The 13,918-nt window shown below is 42.2% G+C and overlaps 2 long non-coding RNA genes across 2 annotated transcripts in view; one reads left to right on the plus strand and one right to left on the minus strand.

The window, feature by feature from the left end:
* LOC123614629 (uncharacterized) overlaps positions 1-11,935 on the plus strand; it is a 60,062-nt gene extending 48,127 nt beyond the window's left edge. The window contains exons 2-3 of the long non-coding RNA XR_006722061.2: positions 7,645-7,847; positions 11,567-11,935. This is a non-coding gene — a long non-coding RNA (uncharacterized LOC123614629). The remainder of the gene's footprint in view (positions 1-7,644; positions 7,848-11,566) is intronic.
* The window catches only part of LOC141573464 (uncharacterized), a 74,930-nt gene that overhangs the window by 21,420 nt on the left and 39,592 nt on the right, over positions 1-13,918 (minus strand). The window lies entirely within an intron of this gene.

Raw genomic sequence — 13,918 nt, forward strand, 5'->3', positions numbered from 1 at the left:
TATTACTCAGCCATAAAAAATGAAATCTTAACCATATGTGACAACACATATAGACCTGCAGAGTATTATGCTTCATGAAAAAGTCAGAGAAAGACAAATACTGTATGTTTTCACTTATATACAGAATCCAAAAAAAAGGAACAAATATAACAAAACAGAAGCAAATATACAACAAACAAACTAGTGGTTGCCAGAAGGGAGAGGAGTAGGAGGAGAGATGAAATAGGGGAAAGGGATTATGAAATACAAACTGCCAGCTATAAAATAAATAAGTCACAGGGATGTGATGTACAGCACAAGGAATATAGTCAGTATTTTATAACAACTTTGTATGGTTTGTAATCTTTAAAAATATCAAGTCTATATTGTATAACTAAAACTAATGTAATATTGTAAGTCAACTGTACCTCAATTAAAAAAAAAAAAGAACCACCGTGTGTTAAACCACAATACAAACTCTCACATGTTGGGTCACAGGGCATCTATTGAAGATTAAAGCCTGAAAGGATCTGAATTTAAAACAGCTTATTTAAGCCATATCAGAATCTGTGTTTAGCCTCCAGTGATGATTTCACAGAAGGAGAAAATGCTCCTTTGGAAAGGTAAGCATACGGTGTTCACCAGGGAAAAACAACCCTTAGCCCAGCAGAGGGGGAGAGGTATTTATTTGGGAAGAGCTGATGACTAAACAACCAGGAGGAGGGAGGACAAGGGTGCCAAACAGAAAACAGCACGTGTAAAGGCACAGAGATGTCACTACTGATGGAAAACAAAACGTGAGAAAGAAAATGCAATAGGAAAGGGAGACAAGAGACCAAAAACATTGAGGTCTTTGAATGCCATATGATGAGCTGAAGGATTCTGAGCAGAGAATTAACATGACCAGACGTATAGTTACCAAGAATGCTGGGCAGTTGTGATGGAATGCGGGCTAGACCCCAGACTGAGACTTGTTCGCCTGATGCGAGAGCAGAAAGAAGAAATATTAAGAAGAAAAATTGAGGCTCGAGTAAGATCAGTTAGTAGTGATGGATAGAAGGGACCAAACTGAGATCCATTCAGGGAACTTTAGAATCTCAGCTGCTGAGTCAAGCTGGCCTCCTCCTGGGACAGTTGGGCGGCTCTGGTCCCTCAGTAAGTGGCAGCTCCTGTGAGCAGTTTGGTACCTGTGATGAGGAACACTGAGGTGACCGCACAGGTGCCCTTTTCTCTGAGACCCGAACTGAATTGCTTTGAAGTGCCAAAGCTGCTCTGAAGAGGAATAATTTAGAGCTTGGCACAGCCTTTGCATGCAGTAGCCCTCAGCCTTTCTGGAAGAAGAATCTGTCTTCCAATTGAAGTCAGTAAGAGTTGTTTTTGGTTTTTACATCAAGTCCATGTTGGAAACTCTCGGCAGTGTTCTCATTCTCTCCCTTGGATTGCACATGATTCATTGTGTTTTCGCCTGTCTGTTCAGGGGGAAAAACATCCCTGGACCTCCCTGTCATAGGGAGGGGTGGCAAAGGCACATGGAGATCAACTTAAGTACATTTTCACGCTTCCTTGCTAATGGCTGGACAGTGCTTTGCAGGTGGATAAAGATTTTACCGGAAACAAAAGGACAAGGTTTAGTCTTCAGCCTAATAATGGTGCCGACCTACCATTTAAAAACTTCTCTGAACGTGCATTTAATCACTGTCTCGTTGCACAGTCAGTATTGCTGAGTGACTTATTCAAGGAACAAGCGTGTCTTGGACCCTCCTGTGGCTCAAACTCTAGGGAGGTGTTTATTAGTTACACGGCTGTACCACACATGCGACTCAACCTCTCCAGTCTTCAGTTCATCCTTTAAAAGGTAGGGTCATATGAACTAAGGTAGCAAACACAATGCCAGGCAAAAATAATTAACCTGAGATTAAACCTAAAGCTACAACACTGGGCAGGTGAAGTTTGGAAGAGAATGTTTGATTTAACTATTATTGTACAAGAAGGGCCAAGGCATCCATTTTATGCCCAAAGAGAGTTCATTTCTGTCTAAAAGAGAATAAATCCCTCTTTCAGCACAGAACATACAAGCAGCAGGTTGGAGCACAGAACTTGCAAAGAAGAAACAGGGAGCTACGTATGGGTCTTTCCAAAGGGGAGACTTGACTCCTAAAGTAAGAAAAATTAATTAGAGACATTATTCTGTACAGCAGAAACTGACATGTCGCAACTGACTGTATTTCAGTTAAAAAAATAATCAGAAACCAATATTCACAGTTCTTTTTGGAAAGAATAGAAATAGTAATGAGATTAGGGACTTGCATACGTTGAGAGCTTTCCATGTGCCAGGCACCATGTTCAAGTCTTCTCTTAGAATAATTTCAGTTCCCGTCTTCACAGTAATTATTGCTTGTTTCCCTGTTTTACCATGAGAAGACTGAAGCGTAGAGTACATGCTCGTCCACAGTTGCCCTTAACATGAGTTAAACTGGCGCTCAACTGTCCAGCCCTGTCCAGAGTCTGATGCTCACCCGATCCTGTCATGCAGAACCTCAGCCACACCCTCAGCTAAGCTAAAAAGACTAAATATTTTCTTCAGATGATCCAAAAAAAGTTAAAATAAGTGTACACAAGCCAACGCGGAGCAGGGGCAGTATGGAAGAGAGTCAGTGGAGTTGGACAGTGACCGAGATGAAGTGAAAAAGGGTTTTCTTCGTGTTCCCCTCCACTCCTTAGTGAGGAGCTATTTGAAAACAGATGGATGTTGTGGGTCTGTGTACTATGTGAGTATGTGGCGGGAAGAACATTTCAAGTAGATGTATGAACCCAGATCCAACTGTAGAAGCTTCCCCTTTTGAATGTTTTGGGGGTCAGCGTATGAACAGTAAGGAAAGAAAATGGCCAATTTTCTATCTTTATACTGATGAGGATTCCGAGGGGAAGAAAAGATAAAACTTAAGTACTCGCGGGTTCACCAGGCTGCCGAAAGAGGAGTAAAGAGGCAGGTGGCCTTTGGCTTTGGAGAACATGCGTGGGCCACTTCGAGGAAATGGAAAACTAAGTCCTCTGAACAAAATGAGGGGGACTGAGCTACAAGGGGAGTACTGGGCCTGAGAATGGCTGGGCCCTTGTGCTCTGAGAGAGGCAGAAAGAGAAAGCATCTTCAAGTGCCAAGATGTCAGAAAGACAGGCATCTGACAGAGGCCATATTAAAGACAGAACACATGATACAGAGTGAAAGGCAACTCTGAGCTTTACTCTCCTTCTGTACTGTTAATGATGAACTCTAGCTACTATATTCTTCCTGTAATGAAATTTATATATTTAATTTTATGGTATGCATATTTTTTATGTTGTCTGCACTGCTACAAATTCAAACCCAATCACTGCCCCCCAAATTGTTATGTTTATAGTCTGTTTTATACACACAACCATCTCTAAGAGAATTCATAGAGCACAAATTGCATGCCACCCCTGGGTGGGTAGGGAGAAAGCAGACATGGGACATGAGAGATGAGTGCAAGCAGAAAATTGGATCAATGTTATCACGGTCTCAAAGGACAGATGACTGTAGCTAATATCAGTCCTCTGTACTACTTACACTGAAATAACTGAGCTACATGATATAACTTTGTAAGCGCCAAGCAATCCCTTTGTCATATTGTTAAGATCCTAAGCAGAAGGAAACTTCCAGAAATTATTTTAAGCAGGTAGCTAAGGTAACTTACTTAGAGCAGTGAACAAGGGAAATAAGTGAATAAGAGACAGACCTTTCAAGTCAGACAGCCCAGGATTGTGGGCTGAGCAATTCCACTGGCCAGACCTGTAACCTGGGGGCAAGTCACCAAATGTCTCTAAACTTCAATTTTTTCATTGGTGAAATCAGGTTACCAGTACTTCACAGAGAACCAAATATATTGAAGGTACTCGCCCTGGAGAAAGGCATCGGGGCAAAGTCTGGTGCAGAAATTTGGGAAAACCAAATCATCGGCCCTCAGAACAGAATATACCCCAAGCCAGCTGGTGTGCCCAAGAAACATTGCCATCCAAAAGTGTTCAAAGGACATGTGTGGGAAAACGTGTTGTCAGTGCCACCATGCTGTAATTTTTAGAATATGGAAATGAATATATGTATGTATATGTACAACTGGGACAGTATGCTGTATACCAGAGATTAACACATTATAACTGACTATACTTAGATGAAAAAAAATACTGTAATTTTTGTGTATATATTTTTTAATTGAAATATAGTCAGTTTACAATATGTCAATTTCTGGTGTATAGCATAAGGCTTCAGTCATACATGAAGCCATGACATATTCATTTTCATATTCTTTTTCACCATAAGTTACTACGTGATATTGAATATAGTTCCCTGTGCTGTACAGTTATGAACTTACTTATTTTATAAGTGATTTTTAATGTTGCTCTTTTCAGAGCAATACTATAAACTCCTTGAGACCAGAGCCATAGCTTCACTGTTCACCATACAATAGATAGCCAGAATTATTAACTACCCAGGAAAGATCTTTTTCTAACTGAATAAAACCAAAAACCAAAAATCTTCACTCAACAATGATGGCTAAATTTAAAGTGTCTTCTGGGAACTCTAAAAGACCTAAATGGAAAAAAAAAAAATCATGAAGCATTTAGAGTACCGTCCGCCTTACAGAAGTGAAGAAATATGGGAATGGGTTTTCTGGAGGAATTGTCCTTCATCACGAGGATGATGAGTGACAAGGCTTCCGGCAGATCAGATAAGCTGAACCAGAGGGGGCAATGCCAATGTGAGGGCTCATTAAGGAACCCATGGTTTCAACGGCACAGCATCATCTGTCACAAGGGATGTCACGGGTCATGAAATGTAGGCACTTGCCAGTTCCCCGCTGGGATCGTATTTATCTTGAATTATTTACTACTAGATTTCCTGACAGTGGGAATAGGTTAATAATGTGGTCTTAATATGGGGGTTTGGGGGTCCTCAAGTTGTAATTAATCCATCTCTAGGAGATTGAATGGGTCTGACAGAGCCACAGTCCATAAATGACTACAATTAGTGGCATCATGCAAGTTTCACGGCATGAGAAACCACATTTCCAGAAAGAACAGGGAGTGGAAAACACTTTGGGGTAGATTGCCTTTGATTCCTGTAAGGTGGCCTTCCTTTCAGGCTACATTAGGTCCAAACATTAGGGTGAATACTAGCCACTGGGGAGATGGATGACAATTTTAAAGTAGGAAAAAGTGAGATGGTGTTTCATCAAAGAATGTATTCTAGCCCCAGAAACCATACACAGAGAAAAAGGCTGTGTGAGGAATAATTACAAATTGAACATGTAGACTCAATAACGTGTGACCTTTCAAAGATTCTCCCTGTCACCTTTGGGATGGAGTCCAAAGTCCACAGCAGGCTGGCTCCAGCCTCCTTCTCCAGTCTTATCTCTCAGTCTCCCCACTTACATCTTGCACTCTGGGCGTACGGAACTCTTGGCAGTTCCCCTAAACACACCATGTTTCATGTTTGGGAGCCATTTTTCTTTGTCTCCTGTGCCTGGAATTCTTTCTTTCTTTCTGCCTGGCACAAATAAATCCTTAATGTTTTAGTTAAAAACCTTGCTTCCTCTGCAAGCCTTCCCCCCCGACGCCCTCAGGCATGGCTGTCAACTCCCCCGAGTCACGCCCTGAGTGGTCTCTCAACTCACCTTTCTTATGATGCCCCATACCCTGCACTGCCACTGTGAGTGTTAGGACCAGGACAATATCTCATTTTTCTTTTTTTCCCCAAAGCCTGCCAGAGGGTCCGGATCACAGTAGGTGCTCTGACTGTGTGGTTTTGATATAGACAGGGGATGCCACAAATCCCAGCAACTCTCAAAATAATGTGTATCAGGTCAAACAGATAGGAATTCTAAATTGGATGCAAACATACAGGGTAGATTTTGCCGTAAGACGAAATGACAAAAGATGTCATAGAAATGCTAATCTTGTCCCATACAGTTTGAACTGGTCACTGTAACTGAGAAATGTGCAAGTTTATGTCCTGAACTAGTTACACATGTGTGGGTGACTTGTTCCTTTTACCTGGAATTCTCTCACCTCTGCATGTCCAAATTTCACCCTTAAGCCCATCCACCAGTTCCTTTATGAGGCTTTTGATGTTAGCCCTTATAACTCTCTCCTGTACAATTGTTTGTATAATTTATTATGTAATTTATGAAAATTATTGAGCGATATTTCTCACTAAATTAAAAGTTGTTACGGGCAGTATTCTCTGTGCTCTGTTCTGGATATCTACTACTGTGTAACCACCACCCCTCCTTCAAAATTTCTTAAACCAACAACAGTCATGTATCTCTCATGATTTCTGGAGCTCAGGAATTTGGGGATTGCTTGGCTGGGCAGTTTTGGCATGGCGTTTCATGTAGTCCTAGGTGGACAGTGGCTGGAGCTGGGAGTGGTGCTAAGGCAGCTGAGGGCTAACCGGGCATCTCTTCTCTTCATGTTCTCTCAGAAGCTCTGTGTTTCCTCCCCATGAGTTAGTGTGGGCTTCCTCACAAGATGGCAGCTGCAGTCTTCTTAAATGGCAGGTCAGCATTCCCAAGGCAAGTGTCCTAAGGGACCTGGGAGCTGCGTTGCTTTTATGACCCTCGTCTGAGAAGTCAGAGCAGCTCCATTCTGTTAGTTAATTCAGTCACAAAAGCCTAAGTGCAAGAAGGGAGGGTGTACATTCTGTCTCTTGAGAGGGGAGAGGGAACATTCTGGAAAAGCACCGGAGATGGGAAAGAGTGTTGTGGCTATGTTTGGAATATGCAGTTTGTATCATGCGTATTTTATCCTTACTCCCTAACATTGGTTCTGTTTGCCTGGACTTGAGCTCAGTAAATGTTTGTTGAATAGATGAATTAATGATTTCTGAGTTCTGTTAACACTGACTGATACTAAATATTTGAGCCCACATACTTCTCTTTCTAACCCTCAGCTGTCAGTCCGTTGCTTGTCCAAGGGGGCAAAGTAGAAGATGCATGTTTTATTAACACTGATGATTAGGAAGTGTGGGATGTACGTTACTCCTCCCAAACGAATGCAAGTCAGACAAAGGAAATGTTCATTCTAATTATTTTAGTAGTTGTTTGAGTCGCTATGAAGAAAAAGTATCCAGTTATTTTCCCTCTGACTTTCCTAAAAGTAAAGATGTTTGTTTATAGTTCTGATATCCACCTGGTTGATAGAAAGTTCTAAGTATTTCAATATTGTTTAATCTTTTAAGGTGGGAATTTCTACAGCCCAGGTATTAACATACGTCTGTATGGGTGTGCATTATGTGTGAGTGCGTGTGTGTGTATTAGTTGTCAAGGCAAACATTTTGCCCTCCAGCAAGAGTGGAGTTCACTGAGTTTAAGAATGTTCTGCATGGCTATTCTGTGTTTTGAAACACATGTATACATGGTGTAGGAGGTGTCGGTTTATATGTGTTTGTGTGTACAAATCTAATACATGTCTAGGAAATATGCTAAAACACAGAACACATATTTGAGCAGGAAACTAAAGTTAACAAACTCTCATATTTTTGTTTACAGTTTCTCTGCCTGAGACTATTAGTTTGAGTAACTTACTACCTTTTACTAGAAAATACAGAAAAATGCTGTGTCCTTTCGTAACTTGTCTGTTTTCCTGCAGGGACTGTGTCTGACGCTTCAGTGTACTCTGAACAGTCTCCATGCTCACTGAGTGACTAGCTGACCACCAAGCATGAAGGAAGGTGAGCCCAGCAAAGCCCCACTTGGCACCTGAAGGGACAAAGATCACAAAATCCAGCCGTGGGTCACTGATGAGTCATAATGGACAAAGCCATGTTCAACAATTAGCTTTGGGACTAAAAGGTAAACATGAACATATTATCATATTGTCTGAAAGTATATCCCTTAATGTAGATTCTTTTTCTTCTATGGACACTTTGGAAAAAGTATGTCAATTTTAGGGGCAAACATTCAAAACTACATAACATGTTCCAAGAGATTCTAGTTCCTTCTACAGTCAGATGAAGGACAGGCACCATGCAGGATGGTGCAACTTGACATCACATAGAGGCTCCAGCTTCAGGAAACCATCTAGCACTTTCCTACCTCCTAAGGTAATTAAAAAGGTGAAAACATATAATATCTGTAAGAGCATTTTAAATGTCAATGAGTATAATCCAAATATAAAAGATCGTCACAAAAGATTATAATTTATAATTGTTTTATACCGATTTTAGGCACTACCAGCTTGCATTCAGGACCCTTCCAAATCAGACCCAAATCTGCCCAACTACTTTTATTTCCACTCTTTCCCAGCTTAGACTTTAACTCCAATTAAGCAGAGTGAATCATTCACTCCTACATGTACCCAGTCCACATCCAAGTTCCACCCCAGCTCCCTACCCCTCACAGTTTTTACTCTCTGGGATTTTCTTCCATCTTTCCAAGCTGCTGGAAATGTTCTCAGTTTTACCAGTTTGTTAAGTCCCAGCTTCAAGTTTATTTCCTCCCACCTATGCTTCTCTTTTCGGGATTGCATAGTATAGTATAAATAAATGTTGTAGTATAAATAACTCGGTTGCCAGGATATCTGGGGTTAATCCCATTGGGGCAATTTACTAGTTTAGAACCCTTAGTTCAAAGCACTTGGCCTCCCTCATATAAGATGGGAGGGTAAGGACGGTCCCTCGCGGGATCTCATCAACAGACCAGTAGGGGAGTCAGCCAACCACGTGAGCTATACGAGAAGCTGCAGGACATAAAAATGAATATGACAAAGCTACTGTCCTCAGAAAGATCAGCGTCTCCTAGAAGAGACAGGTAACTAAGCCAACAATAACACCATTGAGTTCTGGGTACACCATGATCTGGAAGGACAGACGAGCGTGCCAGGTATTTTCAGCAAAAATATTTACCTTAATAATAAGACAGATCCACACATTGAGCAGTGAGGAATGTTTGGACAAACAATGGAAAGTCTGAGTTCACTGGCCACAGGCTGGGTACCTGCTTTAGGAGAAATGCAAGCGCGCAGGGAAAGCTCTTTGAACTCAGTGTAGGAGTCGGTACGGCCCCACGGCCCCTGCATCAATCCTCGTGTGCGATGGATTCTTTAGGAAAAGCTGGAGGGGGGTCAGAATCGTGTGTCTTCCAGGTGATGGAGGCGTATTTGGAGAAAGTGGAGGCAGAGTGAGCGATTTACCTTGTTTTAATGCAAGCAGATGGCGAGGTCATGGGAACCTGTTTAAAGCCTTAGTGAACTGTCTCTTCAAATTAAGGACTTTGGAGAATTAGAAGTTCTGAGAAACCCCCATGACTCACAAGATCGTAAGTTCTCGCTGAGTGCTCAGGCATCTCACCCTCCGCACGCTGAACCACCAGGCGTACACAAGGGCAGGGCTGACTGCTCTAATGAAATGCAGGTATTCAGATTCGAGGCAGTGTAGTGAGAGAGACTGCCATCGAGACAGCAAGCGCTTCCCACTGAGCTGCCCTCGGCTGAATGGAATCACAGGCTTTGAAGAATCACAGAGCTCTCTGGTAAAAATAAAGTGACAGTTTCTGAAGAAACTTTCAGATGTGAATGGGTTTGAATCCTGTTTCAGAGGTTCTTGGGCCTATATTTGGGAGTACAGCGTCCTTAGATATTGGAATAACTAAGGATCTAAAAACACAACTAGGCTTTAAAAGGAATTAATGGACCTAAAATCACACGAGGCCTATGCAATATAAATCATCTATACGATCCATATATAATATATATTTAATCACATGAGTCATTATTAAACAAATTCAATTTATAACTTTAAAAATTAAATGAAAAACTATGACCCTGTCTAACAAACCATCATTTACCTAGTTAGGGATCCTTTAATTCATTTAAGATTGTAGTCCTTTTTAGTAAGCACAAAAATATAAGCTATACAAGGTATTTACACTAAATCATTGTGTTTTGGAAGTTTTATACTTGACATTTTTAGATTAGCAGTTTGGGGCGAATATAAAAGAGGCTGTTAGACCTGAAAAGGCCATTGGCCATTAACTAATTCAAACCCAGTTTTTACAGAGGAGAAAAGTGAGGCTGGAGAGAGTGACTCTTTTTAAGTCTTTAAGCTATGCAGTTATGGTGATAGAAAATACGCCAGAATTCAGGTCCGTGGAATTCATGTAATCTCAAACCCAGGTCCGATATTATCAAGTTCAAATTACAAAACCGTAACCCTCAATTTCCGTATAAGATAGGCATTTTCTATGAAATACATCTTATAATACATAAAACACTTTATTTATACGAAAAAAAATTCAGTGACTAAGAAAGAGGAAGAAATCTAAACTCAGCTGGTTTTCTTCACTGAATATAGCAAACCAAAAACTGGCTTAAATTATTTCAGAGGCTAAAACAGTCCTCTACAAGAGGAGGGGAGAGAAGAGAAAGAGAGATCTTGGAAATTAAAATACTCTCACAGCAGACACTACAAGACTGAATCTCCCAAGTCCTGTGGGACTCACAGTTCCCACCCCAGACGTGAGCCCAGCACAGTGAAGGTACGCGGAATTTGTCACGGACGATGGAGTCCTTGCTCAGCCACTTACTAGGTGGATACCACTGAGTGAATCACCTTCTCTTTGCATCAGTTTTCTCTTCCTTAAAATTCAAATTAAAATACTGCATCCTCAGTCTTAACTGTGGATACTAAGAAGAAACGTACATGAATGTGCTTTGTAAACCATAAATTGTTAGGCACGTGGCCATTACTGCGCTCCTTGCAGATCACATAACGTTCAGTGATGTTTTCCTTCAGCGGACTTCTTTCTTAAAGCACCATTATAAAGAGGTGGTTGTGAAGGGACAGCTAAGAAACTGGGGGTAAATCCTCACAAATTTGAGGCTAACAGTGGGACCAAGTGCCAGTGTAGATGGGACCTTCAACCTGTCCTGTCCCAAACCTTCCTGTTGTGGTCATTTTAGGATTAATTTTTATAAACAGAAGTTCAACAGAAGGTTCTCAGAGGACTTGAAGTTCCCTGTAAGGCTTCAGAAAAAATTTTAATATCATCGATAATCATTTAAAAATCTAAAATAGCATGTTCTGAATTATCGGCACAGTTGCTTTATTTTCAGATCCTTTCTCACGGTTCCAGTGTCCAAGTTTGCAATTATATTTACAAATGAGTTGTCACCAGTCAAATAGGGCTGCTTTCACTGTCCCAGGCGGATGAGAAAAGAACAAAGGCAGATTTAGTAGGCAAATGATCAGCTCCTGCCGTGTGAACTCTAAATGACATCAGTGTGAACTGTGGGGATGAAGGTTCAGAAGCAGTGCAAAAAGTGGTGAAAAAATTGACTTCAGTCCAACAGAATAGGAAAGGACCAGTCCACACCACAGCCCTAATGCAAGTGGCAATTTAGTTTCAGCAAAATTACTCTTGGCGATTTGAATTATTTTTGCTTTTGTAATTTGTCTGGTTTTAGCTCGTTAATTTGTTTTGACTTCAAAGCAGTATGAATTAAAAGCATAAGGAGTTTAGACCTAGTTCTGTGTGTCTTTATGAGGATATAATAGTCTAATTCTGTATCACAGGGTCTGTGAAAACATTTCCCTTTAAAAGGGTCTGCACACACCGGAATTCGATTCTGACCAGCATGAAAGCTTGGCTCCCATGGTGCTGGGTGAGTTCCCCGGAGGCACCGTGCGCCGCCAGACTAGGCTCCCCGTGGACCAAGGATGAGAAATACATGGCGTGTAACTCTTCGCACAAATTTCACTCGCACTGAAGAGATTTGTTTTAAGCTGTTAATCTAATTTTTTTTCTATTCTCAGACTCATATTAATGTTCCAATTAAATAGAAAATGAGGAAATGAAAAAAGGGTGTGTTTTTAATAAATTGAATTTCCATTTGGGCTTTATTAAAACTGCCATGGAAATTATCATGGGAAAGTTTGTCTCGGAAAATGATGATATCAATGATGATTTCTATTCTTGTGATTAAAAAAGAGGCAACATTAGGCGTGGTGCCAGCCCAGGTGCAGACGAAATAGTAAGCAGTGCCTCATTTGGGAACAATCCCAAGGCAGGAACGATCTTGCTCCCCTGTGAATTCCTGGCACCCCAAACAGGTCCTAACACATGACAGGTAAGTGCTTGCTAGTTAATTGCTATGCCTTGCTTGGCACACCGCCCTCCAGAACTCACAGCTGGAATGTTCCCACGGGCTCAGCCCTGCCCCTAAGTTTAGGATGCAGTGAAGCAATCCCAAGGCTAAAATCCTGCAGCTCAGGATCGAGGCAGCCTAGATGCACAACCTACTCTCCGCTGCAGATAACCTGTCTCCCCGATTCTGAGCCTCCAGGCCAGGAAAAGGAACCCTAAAACTGATCTTTCTAGAGACAGGCATTTTTTTTTTTTTCTTCCATGAATCTAGCTCCCCACGTCCTCTGGCTGTCAGTCACCTGCCCGCCTCTACCTCTGCCCACTCTGGTGCCGGATCGTGCCGTCACTCGTGGAGGAGGTGGTAGACAAGGAGACTGAGACTCTGGGCTGAGCGGACACGCAGTGCATTGTTCAAGAACAGAGATAACAGATGTGCGGCTTTAGTCCTGTCTGCACCTGGCCGGGATATTCACTGCCTATGGCTTGGCATTTTCATCTGTAAAACGAGCTTAAAATAATTTATAAGCCAGTTATGAGCAAGAAATGAATTCCTTTGTAGAAAGCATTTGGAACAATGCCTGACTCATAGTAAGCACTTGGAAATGCTGGCTGTATTTTTTTTTTTTTTTTTGGTCTCTGCTACCCCCACACCTGTGCCAGATATCGCTGGTACTGTTAACCGGCTGTCCTGGAAGCCTCTGCAGCCACAGAATTCTGCTTTTCTGACCTCCTTTCTCCTAACGCCTCTGCTTAACTGCCACGTGTTTCCCTACCAGAAGTCCTCATGTCATCGTAGGCATCATGAAATTATCCCCCAGTACTATTTTACAGTCTTTAATCCTTGTGGGGCCCTGGCCTGCCCTGACCCTCCCATGAATGAACTTCCTTCTGACACTTACTTGTTCAGGTGTAGAAATGAGGGCTTTCCTGCAATTAGGACGCATCCATCCTTACCTGGCGCACTCGGGCCCAACTCCACTGGGTCCTAAATGCACCTAATTCCCTCGTTCTGTAAGCAGTGCCCTAGGAGCAGGGATGCAGTGACAGATCTACAGACAGGTCGCAGGTGAAGGTCTGGGGCAAAGACAAGAGAAAGCCAAGAAAGCTGCCTGAAGACTCTGTCAAAGGAGCAGTTCACCTTTGTCACGTCTCAGAGCTTTTCATTTTACACAGTAATAGGTTCTCTCATTTTGTCCTCACAGAAACACAATGACAGGACAGGATGTGTCTGGATGACTAAGACAGTGCTTGGTACAATTTTAGCAGACGCAAATGCTCTAAAAGTGGCTGGTATGCCCATGAATTGAGGTTCAAGGGTGATTCAAAACAAACAAGCAAAAAACTGTAGCTTTTTGCACTTTTGCTCATGCCCTTGCTGGTGACTTTACACCCGATAACTTTCTCCACTGATGATTTTTTTTTTAGAGGGGGTGGAATTAGGTGGTTTGTTTGTTTAAATGGAGGTACTGGGGAGATGGAGAAGATGGCGGAGTAGAAGGACATTCGCAGGTCACCCTCTCCCACAAATACACCAAGACCCACATCTACTGACCCACTCAGCCAACCAGAGCACCTGCGGAACTCCGACAGAACATCGCCCTCTTCAAAAGATAAAGACGCCAAAAATCTGGTAGGAGAAAAGGAAAAAAGAAAGAACAAAAGGCAAAGCAGCGCCGGATGGGTCCCGCGGGGAGGGAGCAGCAAAGGAGGACTGGCGCTCGCTCGCTGGGTCTCCCCTCTCCAACTGAGAGGCCAGCAGGACTGAGGGGGAGCCTCCGAGG

The sequence above is a fragment of the Camelus bactrianus genome, chromosome 15 (assembly GCF_048773025.1).
Source record: "Camelus bactrianus isolate YW-2024 breed Bactrian camel chromosome 15, ASM4877302v1, whole genome shotgun sequence".
Taxonomy (NCBI): Eukaryota; Metazoa; Chordata; class Mammalia; order Artiodactyla; family Camelidae; genus Camelus; species Camelus bactrianus.